Source organism: Numida meleagris, chromosome 6, assembly GCF_002078875.1.
Source record: "Numida meleagris isolate 19003 breed g44 Domestic line chromosome 6, NumMel1.0, whole genome shotgun sequence".
Lineage (NCBI taxonomy): Eukaryota > Metazoa > Chordata > Aves > Galliformes > Numididae > Numida > Numida meleagris.
This window is the reverse complement of record NC_034414.1, coordinates 22,856,636-22,881,137: the sequence shown is the minus strand read 5'-3', so window position 1 is coordinate 22,881,137 and position 24,502 is coordinate 22,856,636. Positions and strand designations below refer to the sequence as shown.

Here is a 24,502-nt window from a genome sequence, read left to right as displayed (position 1 = left end):
GGCAGCGCAACTGTAGAAGCTGTAAGTATTGCTGCTGTCACATCAAACAATAACATTACATATTTTTGGATGAGGTTAGAGAACCTTATTTCAATTTCAAACAGGAATAATTCGTTTCCCTCCTGTAGTCAGAGCCAAGGACTGTTTGACTGTGAAATTCATCACAGTATTATTGTATTAATGACAAAGAAGTGGCAGTTATATAATGCCTTTAATCCAGAGGTCCCAAAGTAAAGGGCAGACAATTAGTATTGTGCCCTGGAAATGCTTCCAGTGGAATATTGCAAAGAGAAGGAAAAATCAATTGAAATTTCTTCTGGCTGTTAACTTACAGCTACTGAGCTTCATTCTCCATTCCTGCTGTGCAGGCTAAGGCCAGAACAACAAAAGATAGAGAATGGGACGTGAAAGACAGCCAAAAAGCAAGGGTTCTCTGGGAAGTTCTGTGTTATGCTCAGCTTAAGGAATGTTTTTTTCTTTCTCTCTGTTTTTCTTGAAGTATAACTTCCTAGCTATGCCAACACAGCTGGCTCCATGATCATTAAGCTGAGTCCTTTAATAGCACCTACACAATTTATTGTTCAGTAGTTTTTGTTTATTTGTTGGTGTTCTGTTGTTGAGATAGCTCTTTCAGTGAGAATGTACTGCCTGGAGGGGGTACAATTTCCCTGCCTTTCCCTACTCTTGTGCAAAACAAGCTACCTTTAATCAGTAATCTTTCCACCTGCCCACTTCCTTGGCTTCTAACTTCATGTTGCAGCCTTTTCATATTTTTATGTCTATGCCATAAATTTGATGCTTATGCAACAAGTACTGTTAGGGTATTTAGAGAATCAAGCAGTGTAGGGTATTGTTTTTTTAAATTTGCTAATGCAAGAGTTGTAACATGCAATATCTGGATCCAGAGTCTGAAAAATTTTTGAAATAAAATGTAATTCTCTACAATTTTCTACTTCCTTGAAATGCTACAAATTAAGCCCTACAATTTGTGTCCTGGAATTCACAGTAAATGAAAATACTGATTTTTTTTTTTCTTTCTTTCTAATATCTGAACTTTCAAAATTTTCAAGGCTAGAAACATACTTCTAGAAAATGCATGACTAGCATTATTACTGAAGCAACAAATCTCCATAAACTGTGGCTCTATGGCAAAATTACTGCAAGTCTCTAACACTACTTGATTGCCCATAGAAATTTCTGGGATTCTACCCTTACTAATACCGAGGAGATCTTACAAGGTGTTTTCAGTTCCTGCTACTGCATCAGTATTTTTTTCCTTTAACTAAACTTACTTAAAACAAATCAGCAGAAAGATAATTTCAAAATATTTTCAGTTTAGTGTCATTAAAATATCAGTATTTTAGCACTGGACTTGTGGTCTTCATTTCAGTTAATCCACTTGTGGTCCAATCTCACAAACAAATAATTTGACAAGAAAGGTTGAGGTGTATATACGTAAAGTAAATCTTTAGTAAGGCTGTCTATGTTTTCAGAAAATAGTTATTTTGGTATCCAAGAATGCACAAGAAGGCAATAGGATGCTGGCTTTAGTAAAAAAATCTTAGTCAAAATTATCTTTAAGAGAAAAATTTCTTACACTACACAAGAAAAGCAGCTGTTTTAATTATACTTTCCTGTAGCAGAAGTTAAGTATTTTGACGAGAACCTTAGAAAATGGTAACAGGAAGATCACAGTGATTGTTAAAATGTTTTAAATATTTTTCTGCTATGGAGATTACAGGCCTCAAGTGGCAAAGAAAGAATGTTATATTTTCAGACTGTCAATTTTCTCTCTTATCTGAAAGATATTTGGTGAGTATACTTTGAAATCTCCTGCAAGCAGGAGTTGGTGCATCCCATAAGAAAGCTATTCTCACAGATAAGAAGCCAAGTGCAAAGCAGAAGTGATTAATGAGAAATGTATAATCTCTTCTAGCGATGTAGCGGGCAGGTGGAGGACAGTGCAGCAAAAACTTACAGAAAAATAGCCATGGCATTTCTATGCATAATATCCTGCAGAAACCAGTGCTACAGCCAGCACCGTTGCTAACACTCGCCGTAAAATTACTACTGCTTTCAGCATGCTGGTGTACTCATCACAGTCCAGCTCTCCCAATCTAACACCAGTTCAAACAACACAACTTGAATTTGAAATCTCCTTTGGAGATTCTCCTTATTTCTTAACTCATATCCAATCTCAAACAGCATTCTTGTGCAACCTATTCTACTGCATATGCGAACAGCATTGCTGTTCTATCTCTAACAGAAAGTAATTATTATTCCTGTAGAAACATCACCATGATCATCCTGGCAAGTATTTTTGCTATTAATACCACTAACCTTCACATCTACCAATACCTACAGACTGAAGAGCTGCAGTTTTTATCCCTTGTAGCTTTTGCCTTCTGTGATTTAGTGTCTTCAGTTGTGATTCTTTTTACTGCATTTGCACTGGACTAGACTCTAACCACATGAGACAGAGCTCTGTATGGGTTAATTTACTGAGCTCTGATGTGCTGCAATATCTAAGGTATCTTGTTAAAAACTGAAGTGGCTATCTCTGTATTACAGAGCAGCGTATATATAGAAGTAGTTTAAAAAAATAAAAATCAGAGTGCAATATGACACACATATACCTACTGAATTTTCATTAGTACTACTAAAAATTATACTACTAAGCATAGGAAACAGCCACTGAAAGAAATCCCAACTACAAAGCTTTGCATCTACACTAGGGGGTTAAAAAATTAAAGTCATTATTAATGGTGTCAAGGTGTTGGGTTCTTTGGCTCTAAAAATTAGCAGATTCCATGGGAACATATTAGATCTGTCAAGCAGTGTTTGAATGTGAGAGCATGTTCTGTCCACCAGCTACCAAATGGAACTGAAAAAGCTAAAATGAAATAAATAAATAGTAATAATTTTCCCTAAAAATGATAAATCTTTGGTTAGCAAAATCTACACATTTTAGATTATTATTTTCTACGTTTCTATTATGTAGGTTGCTCTTATTATGTAGGTTGCTCTGAAAGTAATGCCTCCTTTTTATTTCCATGGAAACTACAACAAAGAGAAAAACAACACTATTTGATTAAGCCAAATTCTCACCTACAAATTGCTGTTTTTCAGCATAGTCACCACCATTAGCTATGCTTTTCTGACAGCAATGAACAAGAGCCTACATGCTACACTTGTAAAGATCTGCACCAGCAGAGCTGACACATTACCACTGTTGTCACTACTGAAATGCACCACTCACCATCTCACTGTGTTCACATCCACTGTTTGGTCTCCATAAACATTCAGAGAGTCATGATGAATGTCAATGGGTGCATTTTTTTCTGCTTGGTGGAACTCAGTGGTACACCTTTGCTTCATACACACTTCCATATCAGACGCCATTTTGTCATATTGCCCCTCTGCTGCCATCTGTTGCACAGGAACAAAATGTAGTGGAATACTGGCAGAACGGTTTAACCTCTACTACCATACCACCACGATACATCCACATCTGACACTGTGGGTCAACATCATAAAATAGGTGGCATTACTTTCAAAGCAACCCTCATATTCTCTATGTTCTCTAAAAATATAGCCTGAAAAATCAAATATTTTTCTAATAAAAAAAAAGTTTCCCTTCCTTCACTTTTTTTTTTAGTTAGCCTTTGTTTCTTTGTTTGTTTAAATAAACAGTGTTTTTCAAAACCAACAATCAACCTGCTAAAAGCAAACCATGAAGTCTTGTCAGAAAAATACAGGGATCTTGTTTTATTTCCTTTGGGGTAGAAGCAAAAATCAACAAAACTAATAATCAACAACTCTTTACAACTAAATAATATTTTTTATTAAAATATTTACTTAAAGTGTGAAGTTTTTTTCACCTTAGAAATTATGTTGAAATTTTCCAGTATTTAATAGTGTTCACATAATTTGTGTAGTCCTCCACTTCTCTTTTCTTAGTTTCTGCTCCGTTCTCCTGATATGAAATGTATCAGAGAATCTGCAAAAAAATTATTTGGCAGCCTCATTAGATCCCAGCTGTATGCTGTGGTTACACTTGTGGAAAGAAACACCCCCCCACAATACAAATCTCCCTAGGAGCGTGCATCAGCTCAAACCACATGCTTCTCCTTATTTCATTCTCCTCCTATATGTCCTTCTGCTCTTGGTTTCTAACTCCATAGTCCCCTCTGCTTCTCCATACTTAAGTGTCTACAATTGTATACAAAAGCTGTATACAATTGTCTTCTGCTGAACAGAACCACAGTTGTCTAGCATACAGCTTAAAACCAAAGAAATCAAGCAATAAAATTCTTCTGAAACCTAAACTCTTCTTTTATAAGATCAAAGTTCACTTTGACAATTTCAAATGTGTAATTTTTGGTTCTACAATTATGTATTTATATCAGGAAGCTGTTACTGCAATACAAGCATACACAGACATGACAGCACACACCTTCCACAGTAAGTTCTTAAATTCTATCACATCTGCCATTATCGGGGGTCAGACTGTGGGCACGCTGAGGCAAAAAACAGACATGTAATGCTGCAGATGCATCTCACTGACAGACTGGGGGGAAAAAAGACAAAAACAATCCATATTGATATTTTTCTTTTTTCCTTTTTTTTTTTTTTCTGCTCTGCCACCTGAAATTAAAAAAGAGTACACAAACATTTGCTGTACTAACTCTCCATTTCCCAGTGGAATATTTCTACCAATCATTGCTTTCAAACTATATTTTGCAAAATTGTCACTCTCTCCTCACTTCTATGGATCTGACACTTCTCTACTCATTCTAATAATTTATTTCTAGATTGAAGAATCACATCACATGCTTTTCCTTTCTTGATTTAAAAAAATGTACATTTTAAGTTAAAGGCATAAAATCTAGGCATGACTAAATATCTCCTTCCTTAAGAGCAGCCTAATCACAATGCTGGAGTATAAAGTAAGTTACGAAGTATAATGAAGTCAAACTGCTTAGTGGATTTTTGTAGCACTGTCATGTAATGAATATTTCCTAGCATATTGTTCATTCACACTACGGAGGGGACAGATCGACCAAGCAATTCTAAGTAAATTGGGTATTGTCTGTGATGAAAACTCAAGGCTCATATGATGACACTACAAGAACTTATTCTTCTTCAGGGGATGAAAAAATCCCATCTGCTCACTATCAGCATGAAATTCCTTCCAACTGTGAACAAGGAAAAACCTGCAGCTTGTGTATCTTTGTTCCAGTTACACAGATGGCCAGAATACTTTCCTTTTTAAGAAGGAAAGACCAAGAATAAATGCTGGAAGACTATTTCATAAGTGCGCAGTCCAAGTACCTACCAATATAATTTTGTATTCAAACTTTTCCTAAAACATTAAAGCCAGCAACTGCTGATTCCCCAACATGATATCTATTTCCAGCACTGCCACTGATTTCTATGGGATCCTGAGCAAGTCACTTTACTTTGCATCTTTTGCCTCAGTTATAAAAGTGAAATATAAAATAGTATTGACCTCAGTATCAGAAGTATTGAGCTTAACATACTGACCTCTCAGAAATGAGTCCAAGTACAACTCTTGTTTCCAGGATTCACAGAGGAAGAAAATTTGACAGAATTTATCACAGACTGTTAAATCCACCACCGTCTTTGAAAGGCCTTTGATTCCTGTTCTCAAAAGCAGATTGTCTGATCCCAAACCACCATTTTGTTTCTGTTTTTAATTGGCTAATTACGTTTTTTTTTAAGGACTCCGGCAGATGTTTTTATACTGTAGTAGCATTTCCACATAGAAGAATTTCATCTGTTTCACTGTGAATTATAATCTTTCCAACTTTTAATTCATATAATATTCTTACTTCCACGTTCTCCACTCTAACTTCTGTAACATCAGGGATAGAATAGCTCTAACAATTCACATTGACATTACAGATACCATTAAGTCTACATACTTCAGTGAAATTGCTTCTTCTCTGTCTCCCTTATGGCTTATAAAGAAACCTTGTGGTTCACAAAATCCTGTTTTGTTGTGGAATATGTTACATTGCCCTCCACAAACCATATTCAAGGCTAAGGTGATTCTTTTCCATGAATCTTCATGCTGATACCCAGTGCTTTACATAGGACAATGACTGCTCTTTATTTGCTAAATTTTGGCCTGTCATGGAATTCACTACTAGATGTCATCATAACCCATTGTTGCTATTCAGTAGAGTACAAATACATACAAATAATGTTTGTTCAATATGGGCATAAGGAAATAATAATGAATGACTGCAGAAATGAATAATCATGGCCAGTTTTGAGGCATGCAGGAGCACTCGGAAAATAAAATGAAACTGTATTTTCTTCAGTATTACCTAGGATCACATATTTTTACTTCGTTTTGTACCTGCTCCATAAGGAACAGGGTGACCTCAAACTATTCACCTAAACTGAGAAACAAAGGAATCTGAGATAGTTATGATCTCTTCAGCTACTAGTGCAAAACAGATCTGAATGAAGGAAGATGCTGTTTACTGAGGACAGCACAAACAGACTCGATGTTGTAGCAATGAAGTATTAACGATCATCAATTGAGAAGTATTAATAATTCCAACCTACCCAAAAAAGCATCAGAACACCAACATTCATTCTTCTAATTCTATTCATTTATTTGTGTGGAAGGCCAGGACAGAAAAGTTAAACAACAAAAGCAGATAATCCAGGTTGCCAGCATTCATGTTTAAGAGACGTGCAACAAGGCATTAGCCACTGCTACGCTTTGTACAACAAGCGAGATTAACTAGCGAGAACATCCACCAAATACTGCAGTGAGAGCAAGAGACTTAATAAAACTTGGTGGAGAACATCCAGAACATAAACATTTCTTGATAAAGCATTACTGTCATTATTCTACTCTCCAAAGCATGGAGTTTCCACTGCAAAATGTACATGAATGGTAAATTGTAATTATGTGCATCTTCAGGCATATGGTCCATAAGTGCCAAAGCAGAAGGGCCTCCGTTTGCAACCAGTGGTATGCAAAGGGAAAAATGTCACTAAGGTATTCCATGTTTCCATGTGCATAATTAATTTATCAAGAATTTCAGACTTAAAGAAATTCCCTAGGAAAAGGAGCTCTTTGCACTATAATGAATTAATTTTTTCCTATGAATCCATGTACCTCATGAGCAGGTGAGAAATAGTAGGAAAGAAAGGGAATATAATAAGAGGTGAGTTTCAGGTAGCAAAAAAAGCTGATGCTATTAAAGCCTCTTAGCTACAGATACATGCAATGAAGAATAATTTGGAGTGGAGTTCAGTACAAGAAAGATAATTAACTTAACCACTGGGAAAAGAACTAAAATGTAAGGTCTTTACTACTCTGCTACTAAGTATGAAAGTAATAATAAGGGGAAAATCCTCAGAACCGTAATTCTCAGGGAAGTAGAGTCAGGTTTGACCTGAGCCTCTCAGAACCTGAAAACTGGAATACTGACATAATCTGGCAGCGTGATGTTATCAAAATAGAAGGAGAAATGGATGCACTAAGGGGATTTGCTATTTGGATGGTCACAACAGCAGAAGAAACAGATCATTACCTTATACTTTGATCACGGGAATATTTTATCCACTGATTAAGATACATTGGCTTGGCTCATTTATCCATGCCAGGTAAAATAATCATTTCACCCATACAGAACTGTACTGAAGTTTTTCATTTGTTTGTTTGTTGTTGTTGTTGTTGTTCTTCTTCTTCTTTTTTAAATGTTGCAGAAGTGACTTTAAGAATTTCCTCCTTAAATCATATACTAGGCTGATTATAACCTCACTTTCCATTCACAGTAACAAAGACACCTAGAAAAACTGGCTGTTCAAATCAGCTTGTATACTTAGTTTATAACAAGGAAATATCTTTTTTTCTTTTAAATTACAATGTATAAATTTAACAGCTATTAAAAACCTATTTACAGTCTCCTGTCCTCAAAATGAAATAGAAAACACTTATCTGAAAACCAGAGAGTGAGAGAGTAAATTAGATTTCTGAGAGACATTCCATATTAGTAGATAGTCCCACATATTTTCAGTAATACAGTTACATATTTTTTTTTTTTACTGTCATTTTTATCTTAATAATTCTCCTTTAATCTATTCAGTCCTGTCTCTCTAGCCCTGGCCTTTTTCCTCTGACTCTGAGGTTTCATCATGCGTATTCAGCCAGCATCTTTCACCTAAATAATCCTTCATTTTCAGATTCTCAGAAGCAGTGTCTCAGCTGAAAGTCTAATCCTGACTACTGTCTGTAATGGCTCCCCAGGGTAAGTAATCATCAGAGCTATCTGACATCCACTTTTGCTGACTTTACTGGGACAGTAGGATAACATTTTTTTTCCTTTTTTTTTTCTTTTTAAAATCTGTTGTGTATTCTTACACAAAATCCTGCAGATCTGTATGTTATAGACAGCAGTGGCTCTCAGAAATCAGATCAGTCATTAAAGGAGCTTTGGGATTCCTGAACAAAAATATACTATTAAATAAGGAAATTATAATTGTTTTCCCACTGAGAACAAACAAACTGAACTCTACCTGTACATTTTATTACTCAATACATATTAACATTCCACTCAATAATCAGGCAAAGCGCATGTACACCAATCCCCCAGTCTCCTCTCAAATTGTACCCATATAGGACAAGCTAGCGAAGATCCAATATACTTTATCATTTAATGCAGACCTCACCACTAATAGTTCAGAAACCACAATAACGTAACAAATTAAACTTACCCTCCCCAAAATCCTTCTACAATTTTCTTCTCTGCTATCCTTACTGGGTATCTTCCAGCATGTCATTTTTTGAAGTGTTCTCCTTGCAGAAACTCCTAGGTTTCTACCCAGGAGTAGAACTAACTAGCAGTCCTTTTATAGCCCCTTTTCTTACATCCTGACAACCACCCCACGATTACTTGTTGCCACAGCACCAACTCTCCAGTTCTTACGTATTGGATTCCAGAATACCTTTGTTCCAAAACAAAATGCAGAACAAACTGAATCTGTGTCTCATTCTACTTGTGACAGGTCAGAGTTCGGCTATATTTCCCTTATTCTCCAAAACACAATGGTCTGCTTCCAGAAGTTCATTTATTTCAAACCATATTTATACAAGCAAAAAAACCCAAACCTCTAAGTATTGCCTACCATTTACTTTCTGCCTCAAACTCTAAATTAACTAGAGTCTTTCAAATAAGACAAAGTACAGTTGGAGTGTTTTTAGCAATGAACAGATTAAGTACCTCCAGAGTGGTGGGAGCCTCAGCTGGGCAAGCACAGCTGTAGGTGCACACATTGTGCTGTAAATGCATGCTGTCATGTACTTAATCCTGCCAGTAGGAAATGAGGCAGTTCAAGAGAAACAAATACTCAGTAGCTGGAGCTGAGCTCAGAGCTCAGGAGCCATGACTGGAGGATGCTGAGGCTGCTGTAACTTTATGATGCAGCCAGAAGTTGTTTGTGTGGCAGTTAGGGATCACCAGGGCAAAGCAGGGGAGCTCTCCTATGCCTGCTGTCTTCTATTTGAATCACCTTTGCTCCGTTAAAGATATCAGAGGTGCATGATTTATTCTTTTATCTCTTTTGATTTATTACATTTAGTAAATAGATGCGCTATATTCTTTCGACTTTGATATATTATGCATTTTATGATATCTGCCATTAATGGCCACACTGGATTTGATTCTGGTTTGATCTGATTTACTCAGGTGATTTATGTGGTGATGATCCAACATCTGAATGATGGATCTGACAGGAAATCTGTCCCACTGAGGCAAACATAAGCTATCTGATGGATGGAGGTGAAAATCTAGATCACTACCAGAAGCAGATCTATGCAGAGAAGCACTCCAAGCTCTCTGAGCCATTAGTATCCCTTAGCTCAGCACCAGAACACTTAACAGTAAAGCACTGAACAAATGTATATTTTCTACAACCTTAGCTATAACAAAACTGCAAATCAACAGCAGTACAGTAGTTCAGTCCTAACAAATTAATATAACTCAATGAATAGGATGCCCTCAGCCTACAAATAAGGCAAATCTCATATAAGCAATTCTCAAGTATTTTCAGGTATGTCACTCTTGCAGTCTACTCAAAATTCCCTTAAAGCAATTTTCCTCACTAGTCAGCAAACATAGTATATCCAAGCAAATGACTGAAGACAGAGACTTATGGAGTCACTGTCTTTAACTGAGAGGGGTTCCAGGAGCAGACAGTCACAAACAGCTTAGAGAGCTGCATTGCTTCAAAATATGTAAAAGTAAAAGGAAAAAAACCCTTTGAAATAAGGGAAAATGATTCCTTGAATTTTAGCAACAACTTGAGCAGGGGGGCTGTCTGCTGCTAGATCATTAAGTTTCCATGTAGTAGGAGAAGAAAATAATCCACAATGCAGCAGCATCCACACTAACTCCCCAGTAGATGAGAAAGAGCTTCCAAATCCCCGTTTAATTGGAAAATTTCTCCTAGAGAACAGCATTGTTTTTACTGGGCAGCAATACATGAGACAGAAGAATAATGAAGATCAATAAAGTACTGAGAAACCAGAGACTTCCACTGCTGGAGAAAAAAGAAATGCTCAGGTTGGTACTTAACTACTGGCTGTAAGCTTTCTTATGTGTTTTTCAAAAATTTATGTGAGTGACTGAGGAATACTAATGAAACAAGAGCAATGGGACATTCAATGAAATTGAAATGCATCAAGGACAAACTAAAATGAACCTAATAGAAGATTTTACTTTTTAGTCACACTGCACAGTTACGCTGTAGAACTCACAGCCAAGAGAAATCTCTGATATCAAACACTCAGGACTCTAAGAAGGACTTCACATTTATATGAATAATGAAGGCATCCACAGTAATATCAGGTATCAAGAAAAAAATAGCAACAAGAGGAAAAAAAGCTTAAAAGGTTTGTAAACCTTCATGTGTCAGGAAACAAGCACATTTTTAACTGCTGAGAATTAAGAAAAAAATCTTGCATATGGGCAAGTTATTCTGTAATTGCCCACCTTGGAATTTCTTATGCTTCTCTCTGAGGCATCTGGTATTGGCTCTTAGCCAAGGCAGATGGACAATGACTCTTTCCTTAATGTGTAATCCTTGTTACTCTGTTGAAAGCATTCTAAACTAAGGATATGGAAACCTGTATCACCAATATTTTACTTGTAAAAATGAAGTGATACTGGTTAATCTCAGCCCTCCAGGACACTACTTGTAATGTACATATTAGCTTCACCTTTGGTCAGGGATAATTACCTGACTGGTATTGTCCAGTAATATCAACATCAGAAATGTAACATTACCCTACAGCCCTGTGTTATGATATAGCCATTGCTAACAGGCTACGGGTGTTAGAAGACCACAGGCTTTGCTTGCAAGTCTGCAGGACTACAACTTATCAGGCTTTGTTTACTTGATTTAGCTATAACAGCAATGCCATACAGCTATAAACAACTCACCAGTGGTCACTTAAAGAAAAGTATACCTGGAGATGGACAAAATTGGTGTTAGGGCTAGCAGAGAGAGTGAAGAAATATTTAAAACACAAATTGTAGCGTCCATACTAAGTTAACACATATTGTGGAGCTGCACACGAATAAAGAAAGATCAAAAGCATAAAAATGTGCTAGCAACCAAAAATCACCCCTAACGAATCCTGGAGAGAGTAAGAAGAAACCATAAGCATGAACATCATCTGCTTCCCAGTAAAGACCTCCACGTACTGCAAACTCACTGCATTATCCATTACAGACCTGAAGTAAACAACTGATGTTAGGACTCAAAGGAGCAGAGGAAGGGTGAGTATAACGCCAGGAAAAAGGGGCAGAAAATAATAAATATGTTTGTAAGAATCTCAACTATATTGTTCAGCATTTTTTTTCCCCTGTAATAATGTACTAATAGTTATTCTGTGATTGGATGGACAAGATTTCCTTTATATTAAGAATAATTTTTTAGCTTTATAAAGTCAATAATTTATTGTGTAACATATACACAATACACTTGTGTCTATATTATTATTTTATATACACATCTTTATTTAAATAATATGTGTAATAGTGCACATGGTTCTCTTTGCTCATGAAATGAGATTTTGAGCATGACTGCCTCAACACAGAGTTCTTACACCTTTTGCATTTCAATCTTGAGCAAGTCTTTGAAAGGTAGTAAGGAAAAGGAGGAAGGAAAGAAAAAAGAGTGGGAGAGGACGAAGACAGAAAAAGAAAATGGGTAGTAGTCCATCAGATAATTTTTCCAACCTCCTTAAACTGTCCTTTTCTCTTTCTTGTGTTTTTTAAATATTAGTTACATGGATGGAGAACTAATAGGCATTTATCTGAGGATGTAACATCAAATATTTACATACCTCTGCTGTTCTCTGGAGGCATAAAACTCCCTCATGGCATCTCTGCAGAGTTAATGAGAATTGAACTGACAAGTCATTGACGTAAATGACAGCTCATTGTTTTGGTGTCTCTCTCACCTAACAGCGTTTCCTTTTACTTTGGAATTATGGGCAATACTTATAATGCACTTAGTTATATTTGTAATCTCTTGCACTTTTTCTCCAATAATTTAGTACTGTAATTCATTTTTATTTCAAGTATTTCAGTCTCCTATTTTGCTCAGACTCCACTGTAGTGAAAGTCACATTTTGCTAAATGTGACAAATACTGAAAAGAGAGCCCCTCCCTGAAAAACAAACATACTCAGTGGAGAGGAGGAGCACAAGAAAGAAAAAACATGGATTAGAAAAAAAATCAGTTAAAAAAATGTAAGATTGCAGGAGAAGAAGAAGCTGTTCCCAGTTTAGGTTAATAGAATACTTTCCTAGAAAATCAGGATCTTCCTCCATCTTTGCTATAGAATGCTTGAGCAGTATCAGGCAAATTACTTGGACTGAACTTTTCACAGCTGAGCACTGGCTGTATCCTTTGCCTTATTTTCTGGATGTTTGCTTTGAGATTCCAGGTCTGCTCTGGGTAATAGATGAGCATTTCCAGTTGCAACTGAATTATGCTTTGAACAGATAATAGGCTATATAATGCAGAGAGCTCTTAAAAAATAGTACAGATGCATCATAGCGGACACCTATAAATATGTGGCACTCTTAGCCTTAATCTCTGTGAATAGGCTCAGTCAACTGGAAATAATAATAGAAACTCTTCATCGTATGAAAATAAATGCATTACCATTTATGATGCATTTAGATATGTTTGTAACAATTACAAGAGAAAAAGAAAGACAAATTTGTAACTGGCTTCACAGCAGGGGGTTTGTAAAACATGCAGCATATACGGCCTGTAACACACACTGAAAAACAACAACAACAAAAAGGGTATTTGTTCACTATGCGAACACAATTCATACAGTAATCTAACTGTCACCGAGAACTTAAGGAAAGGAGGTTAGGTAGCCACGTAAGAGCGAGAACATATTTTTTTTCTCTTATGAAGTGTATACTAAATTACAATTGTAAACTACAAGAAAAAAAAAGAATTCTGTAGTATCTTCTGTGTCCCGAATATTTAAAGTAACCAGAAAAAGAGAAAATGATGCCTATTACATCAGCTGACACGCACAGGGTTAGACATGTCAGACACCGCACAAACCCCAAGAGCCTGAGCCTGTACAACAAGTAATAGCAGCAGCTTCTTCCCCTCTTTGTAGGCTCTCAAATTCCTTTTTGTCAGAGGTTTCACAGATATTTCACAGAACTGTACCCTGCTTCCCTCACCTTCACTCTTCATGTTCCTGGTCAATATCCTAATCCAGAGACTAAGTTCTGCTCTCACAGAAGTTTTCTTTCCTTTCTTCGTTTCCCAGGTGGTTTACCTCATAAATCCGTTTCTTTCTACCCACAAACTCCTAGTGTCTCTCCTCAGACTCTTCACTGTACATTTTGTCTATGTTACTCCATTTGGATTCTTTTTCCAACTTTCTTTGCCTAGTCAGTGCTGACTAACTGAAGAGACTTTCAGCTTTTTTCCTGGTATAGCTGGGATGTAGCATCACTTTTGCCAGCTGGGTATTTTTCCCTATCACATTTCCATTTGAGAATGCTGAGTCACCAGTTCCCCACCTAGCAGACACAGTTCCCTTCTATATGCATCTGTTTCATCTGCCAAATTCCAAAAGCCTTATTCTCCTTCAGCTCCACTGGTTCTTCAACTCCTCATAAAAAATAGCAGATTTTTTTTCCTCAAATTCAGTGCTTCACTGTATTTTAATCTAAGCAGAAGGTGACAGCATGGTTCTGCAAGTACATTTCACTCCTGGAACAGACATGTCAGAATGAGTCATAGTCCTGCCTTCTTTTTGGAATAAATGTGTGGTCTGGGCAACAGCAGTAGATGTAGAAGAATTAAGCATGTTGAATATCACAGCTATAAAATGAAGAAGTTTAAATACCATAATTTGACCACATTTTGTCTCTTAAATAAGCATTTTACAGCAGATACACCTTGCTACAAAGGCAATTCTTGTTCCAAGTTTCACATTTTAATCTAAAGCATGGATGCAGTAGAGCCTCTAAAGGAAATGGGCACTGCATTATTTAACGTTGAAAAATAACATACTTTTCCCAAACTTACTTCTAACTGGCAAAATATTTTAATGACAAACCTAACCTCAGAGCCCAGAGTTCCCTGATTCTTGTTGTATCTCATTGCAATACAACAATACATTAAAAAAAAAAAAAAAAAAAAAGAAATTGGGTTACCAGAAATTTTACATGATAAGCATTATACTCATGTTCTGCAACCCCTACTTGTATTAGGATTGTTTCCACTCACAAAGAAAGAAATTGCACCTATGCTAAATGATATGACTGTGACTATATGACACTTTGGTAGAGGGTTAAAAAATCCAGCATGCATACACTCAATCTTAATGACATGAAAGTGCTTTACAGTTGACACATACGTAATTTTACTGCCAGAGTTATCAGGATTTATTTACATATTTCTTTTTCATTTAATATATATCATATACTTATCCTTTTGTAGAGACACATGATAAGCTAGAGTTATCTAAACTGACGTGAAGCAAAACTGACACAGTTTCAGCCAAATTCCCAAAATGACAGCTCAGTCTGTCATTGAATTGCCCCTCAGGCAAAGGCCTGAGCAAGAAAGATTTTGCTGTAACCCTTGAAGGTCAATAAGCACAGGTTCAGCTAGACCTCAGGAAATGAAGAAAATGCTACCCAAGGAGTATTTTCCAGTAACTTGAGCACTTGGGCTGTGCATGGAAATTTTGACTTGACCTTGAAGCTTAGTCCTTGGTCTAATCAGTACCTGCTCAGATCTTAAAGCAGTGTTTGAGAGGATGTCTGAAAGTCCTAAAATTTTTGAGGCATATTAGTAAGTGCTATGGATAATTACTGAAATTCTCTTTTAGAAATTTCAAAGCACCTTGCCAGAGAATGGGAACAAAATGTAGAATACCCTTAAGTAGCATATTTAATCCATCCATTATGACATTTTGCCTCATTTGTGCACTAAGAGGCCCTCCAGCTGAAAAGTCTTCTGTCTGGAGGGCAGTTTTATGAAAGAATCAGTTATCTGATGCATGGTATGAACATTCCTGGGTATAAGGTTTAGATGCCCATGACTTTGTCATGTGACAAAGAGCCAGGACATTGCTGGAAAGTGTTGTCCTAGCAACTCATTACTACTGTAAGTTGAGTATTCAGCATGCAATGAAGAGTATGTATGTGCATTCCTTTACACTGTTCTGCTGTTTCATACTCACCTCAGGATGCTAGGCGTTGATAAGGATGATTAATTTGTGTCAGAGGCTGCAACTCTAATCTGTAATTACAACGGACATTAATAACATGCCTGAGGAGCAGGGCAGTGGGCAAAAGATCAGAGATCTCACCAACTCTGAAGTTAGAAGTTTGCATAAAAACACAGCATACCCTATATTCCGCTATAGTTGGAGTGCATACATAAATACTTATCATTACTAACATCTATTTTTTTCTTTTCAACTATGAGATAAATCATTTAGGACTTCAATATAATTGAGAAAATTTGCACGTGTAAAATGGGGAGAAAATTAAGAGTGTTACAATGCATGGAGCAGTTTGTGGCTATGGTCAACCAGTACTTCAATCTGCTAATGCTCACAGACCTGCTAAAGACTGATGGTACTATTATCTGGAAATCAATTGCACTGTATACCTTTTTTTCCCATTTCTCTAAAATTCACCAAAAAGAGCGTGCTAGAAAGCTAAGATAAACTTTACCTCATGTTACACCAGTACAAACTAGAAAAGCTATCACTCAGCCCTGGACTATCAGTATCCGAAACCTAAAGTACCTAGAGAGGGTAATAGAGTGGATGAGAATACATGCTGGCCGTCAGAAAAAAATTTTTGATCTTTGCTACCGGAATCCTGGCTCAAATCCAATCTTCAATCACATGAGAATAATGATGTGCAAATAGCTGAAAGCATTTTTTTTTTTTAAATCTTTTCTTATAAAAGGATTTGGGCATAGCTGCAGTGGGGAACAAGAGGTAATAAAAGATAAAATGTTCTGGATATTGAGTAGTCACTAATTACTTGGAGATGGTCACATCCAGCACGAGGTATAACAACTAAAATAAGAAATACATAGTAATACAGTAGGTAAATTGACCAGTTATGAGATAAGGGACATCCAGTGGGGTATGAAAAGCACAGAGCACTACAGTAGTGCTCCTCTTTGTCTAACATTCTGAGCTCTGTGACAATGGGCATTCAGAATAGGTGAGAATTTCTTCCAAGAGAAAGTTGTCTGTTTAAAGAGGCAGTGTGTTAATTTAGTGTAAGTACTTCTTGGAGTAGATTCATTACACTGTGAAAATGAAAGAGAAAGGAAAGATAAATCATGATTTTACAAATTGCCCACAGACAGCTAAAAGAAATAAAATGTTATTAAATTTAAATTACAGAAATCAATGATACAAAAGCATCAGCTAGCTTTACAAAGATATCCATTCATGAAGCTCTTTAATATCACAGTGAAAGTACTAGGAAAGAAATGAAATTCTGTTTTATTTAAAGCAAGTGGAAAAGTCAAAGTGGAGAGCTGTAAGAAGTGAGCTGGAATACCAGGTGTTGCCCAGCTGAATAACAGCTAGATTATACAACTATGAATCATCACAGAAAAGGCAGACACTAGAAGAAGGGGGCAAGGGAAAAAAAGAATGCCGTGAACCTACAGCAATTTTATGAAGACCAGTCCTGGATTGAATTTTGACATAAGTGATGAGCTTGTCAAATTACCTAGTGAGGTTGACTTCTGGTTATTATAGGAAGAATAATTCTATATATCCTAAAGATAAAATTCCTCGGGAATGGCAAAATCTAGGAGTTCATTAAATAATGCTTTAGAAAATAGATGGAGGACTTCTCTGAAAAGAAGATCTAAAGAGCATGCACTGTTTTCTTAAACATGTTGTATGATAGATTTGCATGAGCAAAGCCCACTGCCATCCAGTATTTAAGACAGCACTGATAATAGGAAAAAAGTTCAGATAATTAATTTGAAATCCAAGACAGAAAGGGATATAAAAGTGTTTTTTTGATTGCAGAGCGTGGCACTGATGCTCAGAAAGACATTTCATTCAGCGACTGACAGTGAATGGCGGAAAGTCATATGAGAAAGTGGACAGCTAGGTATATAGAAGTCTACTGAAAGGCATTTTCAGCTGAGTGCCAGAATTGTGAGTTTTAAAAAGAGATTATTAGGTTCAATCCAGTCAGCCCAGTGGTGTATTAGAACGGTCGAACACCACATGCGAATTGCAATGGGCATCTAATTTGTGTGACTTTTTCTGACATCATAATAAATTACTACTACCACAGCTCCTCTGGTGGAAGCCACAGGAGTATCTAGAAATACCTAGAGCATTTGAACATATTACCACCACCCTGATGAAAGTTATCACATTATTTAACTCCAGTACAAAGTTAGTTACATTTAAATGTGTTGATATACTGCTGACCTGTTTTTGATTTAGTCTGAGTATCGGTTACATTGGGAAAAAAAAAAAAAACTCTGAACACACAGAGAGCAAGAGATGAGTAGAAAAGAACTAGGAAGGAATAGGTCAAACAGGTACTGATGGCTTTGTGACTGCTGATCAGATAATGAGTACTCAAAGTTCTGGCCAATCTACCTTTTGACTCCTACAGAGTATATGTTTGGTATATAAGTAGTGAAGCATAGACTAAATAATCCACACTAGCAGTTTCACTCAGAAACAGAGAAAAGCGGACAATCTTTTGGAATCAGTCTTTTTTTTTTAAATAAATATATTTGTCTAATTACATGAGCTTAAAGTAAACAGAAAACTGCATTGCACTGGACTGACATTGTCACTATGGAAAAAGAATCAGATTTTCTGTGTACGTTTGAAAACACCAAATTTTACCAATATGTCCCAGGGACTGCTACTCTATATATGAGATTATAGGCAGCCATCCCAGAGTGACCTACCACTGTTTTCCCTTTCCTTTTAAGCCTCACTGAACATGAACAGAGTTTCTTCATAGCCACGCAGTATGCCCCTGGTTCTGAGGAATATAAAAACAGAAGCAGTATTTGAAGCCAATGCTGAATCAGCACAGTTTGCTAGTTTTGCCAGGAAAAGCACTAATCAATGCTCTCTATACTGACATTTTATTTCCTGGGATAGGATTCTGCTGCTAAACTTTTCAATGGTGGATCTACATTTATAGGGTTGATTTTTTTTATTTTGGTTTGTTGCTTTTTGTTTGATTGTTTTGTTTCTTTTTCCTCCTCTGACATTTCAAAGGCTTAAAGGCAGACCTCTAGCTGGGTAAGTAGTTTAATCAGCTTAACTTGATTTTACTATAGCTATACTCACTGCTCCTAGAGCAAGAAGGGAATTTTAGTAATTGTCCATTGGATGCATCCTACCAAATCTCTTTATACTTTTATGTATTATATAGCAACATGGATAAAAAAAAAAAGATAAAGAAAGTATACAATGCCATGTTCCACACAATAGAATCATAGAATCATAGAATGGCCTGGATTGAAAAGGACCTCAAAGATCAGCGAGTTTCAACCCCACTGCTGAGTGCAGGGTCACCAACCACTAGACCAGGCCGCCCAGAGCCACGTCCAGTCTGGCCTTGAATGCCTCCAGGGACGGGGCATCCACAACCTCCCTGGGCAACCTGTTCCAGTGCATCACCACCCTCCAGGTGAAAAACTTCCTCCTAATATCTAACCTACATCTCCTCTGTCTCAGTTTAAAACCATTCCCCCTTGTCCTATTGCTATCCACCCTCATGAACAATTGTTCCCCCTCCTGTTTATACGCTCCCTTCAAGTACTGGAAGGCCACAATGAGGTCTCCCCGGAGCCTTCTCCAAACTAAACAAGCCCAGTTCCCTCAACCTTTCCTCACAGGAGAGGTGCTCCAGGCCTCTGATCATCTTAGTTGCCCTCCTCTGAACTCGTTCCAAGAGCTCTGTGTCTTTCTTGTGCTGGGGCCCCCAGGCCTGGACGCAGTACTCCAGATGGGGCCTCAAAAGAGCTGAGTAGAGGGGGACCATTACCCCCCTCTCCCTGGTGGCCACTCCTCTTTTAATGCAGCCCAGAACATAGTTGGCCTTCCGGGCTGCCAGTGCACCCTGCTGGCTCATGTCCAGCTTCTCGTGCACCAGGACCCCCTAGTCCCTCTCTGCAGGGCTGCTCTTGAGGAGTTCTTCCCCCCGTCTGTACAAATACTTGGGATTGCCCTGGCCCAAGTGCAGCACTCTGCATTTGGCCTTGTTGAACCTCATTAGGTTCTCATGGGCCCACTTCTCCAGCCTGTCTAGGTCCCCCTGGATGGCTTCCCTTCCTTCCAATGTATTGACTGCACCGCTCAGCTTGGTGTCATCTGCAAACTTGCTGAGGGTGCACTCGATTCCATCATCTATGTCATTGATAAAGACTTGAAAAGCACCGGTCCCAAGACTGAGCCTTGGGGGTCACCACTCGTGACCAGCCTCCACCCTGACATAGAACCATTAATCACAACCCTTTGGCTGCGACCAGCCAACCAGTTCTTAATCCACAAAACAGTCCATCCTTTAAATCCGTACCTCTCCAATTTGGAGAGAAGGATGTGGTGAGGTACCCTGTCAAATGCTTTGGAGAAGTCCAAGTAGATGACAGCCATTGCCCTTCTCCCATCCACCGATGCCGTCACTCCATCATAGAAGGCCACCAGCTTGGTCAGGCAAGATCTACCCTTGGTGAAGTCATGCTGGCTGTCTTGGATCACCTCCTTGTCACATATGTGCCTTGGCATGTCTTCTTGGAGGATCTGCTCCATGATCTTCCCAGGCACAGAGGTGAGGCTCACAGGCCTGTAGTTGTCCGGGTCATACTTTCTCCCTTTCTTAAAAATGGGAGTAATATTTCCCTTTCTCCAGTCACAAGGGACTTCACCGGACAGCCATGATTTTTCAAATATGCTGGAGAGCGGCTCGGCGACCACATCAGCCATCTCCCTCAGAACCCTAGGATGGATATCATCTGGCCCCATGGACTTCCGTACATTCAGTTTCATGAGGAGGTCTCGGACTTGTTCCACTGTTACAGTGGGACAGAATCCACTCCTCTCACCCACACCTCAAGGTTCAGGGTCCTGGCAGACATGGGGAGCCTGACCACCAGTGAAGAGTGAAGCAAAGCACTTATTGAGCACCTCAGCTTTCTCCATGTCTGACGAAGCCACTTCTCCATCATCATTTATCAGAGGGGGAACACTCTCCTTGACCTGTCTCCTCCTGCCTATGTACCTGTAGAACCCAAATCAATTCACTGCTAGATAAGGAAGATGGGATCAATGAAGAGACTTTGAGGAGCCCACATTGCATTTTAGCTGAGTTCTTGTTACAGAATTTTTTGTACCATTAACTGAATAACTTCATATTGGTCACAGTCAAATTTTAGGACATCAAACCTGACTGCCAATGTAAATTTGAGCATAAATACTACCCAAACTAGTGATCTGCGCTGATGAAGCAACTTGGTGCTATTTTAAAAGGTCCAGGAACTTTCCACTAACTTAAAGCCAGGACAACATTAACCTTACCTCAACACCATCAGTTGTAGATAAAAGAGCCGAAAAACCTCTTTAACTGCACACATTATAGCTCTGCTTGTTTTCTTTAATGTATTGACAGGTATCCTTGAGCTGCAGGTGAAGGAGCACACGCAGCAGATTTTAATAAATCCTGAACTCTCTGTATGAAAAACATTTGTTGGGTAATTGTCCTCCCACAGTCTAATCACCAATCTCTGGCCTTATAGTAGGTTTTTCTCTGTTGTATGCCTAAGAAAGATTTCTTTGATCTGCAGGGGAAGGGGCTCTTCTTTTCAGCTCTAGTTCCCCAGCAAGAAGCCCTTCAATTTAGCCTGAGGAGGCTGTTACAATCAAGAAATCAGACAGGGAAATTGTACTTATATCCCATAGTGGAACAGAAAATTGTCCATACTATTTTTTGCTAAATTAGGTTGATTCTCCAACAGTTCCATGATTACAGAGACACTGAGAACACAAAAAGGGCAGTGGGACACTTGGAATAATGGATTTTTTTCCCTCTCTTCTTGATACACTGAAAATATGGCCTGAATTCCTATTAAAAGTTTATCATTGCATTTAAAAAAGGGGGAATGCTACCTCGCTGTTATATCTAATAAAAAATATTCTGTGAACCAGACTTCTTACAAGCTCTTACGCTCCTGGGATAGACTTCAAAGACTCTATTCCTTTTCCTTCTTCTTGGATGAATACATGTATTACAAGGCAAAATAATATGATGCATCCATTTTCCTATATTCAGGATATAAACAGGCAGTAGATGTGTAGTCCTTCATAGAGGACACATGAAAAAAAAAATGCATTTCTCTCAGTCATAGCTGGTGAGGAAATAGAGGAAGTTGTAAATTAGCTAAATAACAGATCTGTTAAAAAATCAATTAGAATGGAGAGAAGGATTCAGAAACAAGACCACACTGCTTTATGTTCTAAAAAGAAGGAGGGGAAAGATAAAGGGAAAGATAATACAAACCGAGGAGGGAAAAAAAGAAATAGCAAATGAATGAGATTCACAACTGATGTCGCATCAGGACAAGTGCAAAATCAGAGCAAGGCTGGATGGGGCCAATGTAGAAGATTTTTCTGGGAGACAGAAATTGTACTTTCCTCTGAAGAGCTCTTTGCTAAGGAATACCCTCATTTTTAAAAATTCAAAAAGGAAATAGATGCCCGCCCCTAACAGTCTCCTTACTTCAGCAAAACGTTTCCTACCACCAAATCCTGCCTTTTATTTCACTTTAAAATGTAATATTATTCCAGATGCAAGGGCCGGATATGTCAATTATTACTCACTGCATTACCTTTCATGTTTCTGTCTTGTCAGTAACAGAATTGCTGCTTCTACTCGTGATTAAGAAAAATGATATTCAGTGTAGTTATATTAATAAGATATTAAACATAAAATAAAAATCAGTGACAGATTATGGAAAAATGTCTGATGGTTGCAGCCTGGATCCAAGCAAACTGGACATATCAAGTACAGTTATTATCTAATGTTTTTATTAAGACAAAATTCCTGTTCTGAGTTATGCTCCCATCTGGGCTGAAACTACATACGAGATTTCTTACTTCACATACAGAGCCTATTTTCCACTGGTAAACACTAACCTGAGCATTTTATAGTAATGAAACCTTTTAAAGAAGGTCAGGTGGACTTCACTATTAGATCTGACTTTCTTATATGAAACAAATCCATACAAGGCCATCCATAATTGATTTACCCAGTAGTTATATGGACAAAGCTTTCTTAACATGACAGACAAGATACAAAAAAAGTTACTCTAGTGTGTTATGTTGTATAGGACAGGAATGGAGCCATGATTACCAGTGACACCAAAGAGAATACCCTAACAAGAAGAAAAAGGGTTAAGGATTCTGTTACTCTAATAATTAAATAATGAATGTTGTCATATTAAAAGACTACATGTTCAAGTGCTAAGGGTTGACTTAGTGGGAGAACTGCTAGGGTAAGGAGGTTAGATAGGAGTTCCAGAAATGACTTCCAGACGAGGATGATCAGCCAAAAGAAAGCTGCTTTGTGCCAAGGGTAGACTTATGTTCAGCAGGAAGCCACAGGTCATGGTCTTTATTCTATGGATTTTAAGCAGTAAAGAACAGACTTTACTACTAAACTTGCTAGTGAATGCTGCATTTACTGGACCAAGATAACACTCACAAGTACACAATCCCATCAACTCTGGCATTTTGATTTACAGAACACTGCTTTCAGTAGTAATGTAGAGTTTGAGTTATTATTTCAACAAATGGTCACTGTATGTGTGTGAAAATCTGTTTTGTACATGAAGTCTTTCCAACAGTCAGTACATATGACTCACAGGGAGCTTTATACACTAACAAACTGTAAGCTCAATGCATCTAGGACTTGCCAGCCAGTCATAAGAAAATGTTAAAATAACATTTCAGGGAGACTTATCCAATCCAGCTGAAGATGCTGTTGCAAGAGACATTGCAATGGAGACTCCCATTAATTACCCTTCAGACAGTGACTAAGGATCCCCTACACAAGATTCAATTCCCCACAATGGCTTTATCCTATGGAGAAGAAACCAACAGGGTTTGAATGTTTTTAAATAAGCACTGTGACTCTAAGTGCCTGAACAACATTACCAACTGGTTTCTAAATAAGAAAATTCCATTAACCTGCAATGCTTGCTTAAAAGTAGACCAAGAAGGAAACAACCTGACTAGTCTCATTTTTCTGTAGCTGTCTGTATTTGCTGTTTAAAAAGCCAGCAAAGCAAAGACATAGAACACAAAGCACATTTCAGATGTGGTATCACTTTAAAACTCACGAGGCTGACAGACTTTTGAAGAATACCAGCTTTTATTTTTGGATCAAGTCCTAGGTAGAAAACCGACTGTGTTCTACAATGATTGGATTAGATGAAGTTGTTCCCAGACACACCTCCAGAGTTACTGCATACAAACTATAAATATCTTGTTTAAAAGTTTATCCAGCAAAGTAATGCTTTCAAAAATAAGAGAAAAAAAAAAAGCAACAACAGATTCAAGATGTATTTAGATACCATGAAGTTTCCTGTTCATAAGAACAAATTAACAGACTGTTAACTTCAAGGTATATTATAATATTACCTTGAATTTTGCTTTTCCATTCAAACACTTCCCAACGTTCAGATTCATTCCTGCAATACAGGGTTGTGAAATACCACTGTCGCTGGCTTTTGTTCCAGTTAACACTGGGATGGCAAAGGGAAGGAAGTGGAATCTACAACATTAAAATACATTCAGGTTTCAAGGTAGTCCTAAGCAGAATGAAATATGCTTCTTCTAATAGACATTCCCAGCAACAAAAAACAGCAACATTGTATTT

The 24,502-nt window shown here is 37.7% G+C and overlaps 2 long non-coding RNA genes across 4 annotated transcripts in view; one reads left to right on the top strand and one right to left on the bottom strand.

Annotated features, from left to right (window-relative positions):
* LOC110402011 overlaps positions 3,877-24,502 on the bottom strand; it is an 86,509-nt gene continuing 65,883 nt past the window's right edge. For 2 of the 3 annotated variants that reach the window (XR_002440800.1, XR_002440801.1), the window contains 2 exons: positions 4,457-4,570; positions 3,877-4,000 (listed from right to left, as the gene is read on the bottom strand). This is a non-coding gene — a long non-coding RNA (uncharacterized LOC110402011). The remainder of the gene's footprint in view (positions 4,001-4,456; positions 4,571-24,502) is intronic. The other variant, XR_002440802.1, reaches the window with a different exon arrangement.
* The window catches only part of LOC110402012, a 40,478-nt gene continuing 24,067 nt past the window's right edge, over positions 8,092-24,502 (top strand). Inside the window, exons 1-2 of the long non-coding RNA XR_002440803.1 lie at positions 8,092-8,297; positions 10,498-10,610. This is a non-coding gene — a long non-coding RNA (uncharacterized LOC110402012). The remainder of the gene's footprint in view (positions 8,298-10,497; positions 10,611-24,502) is intronic.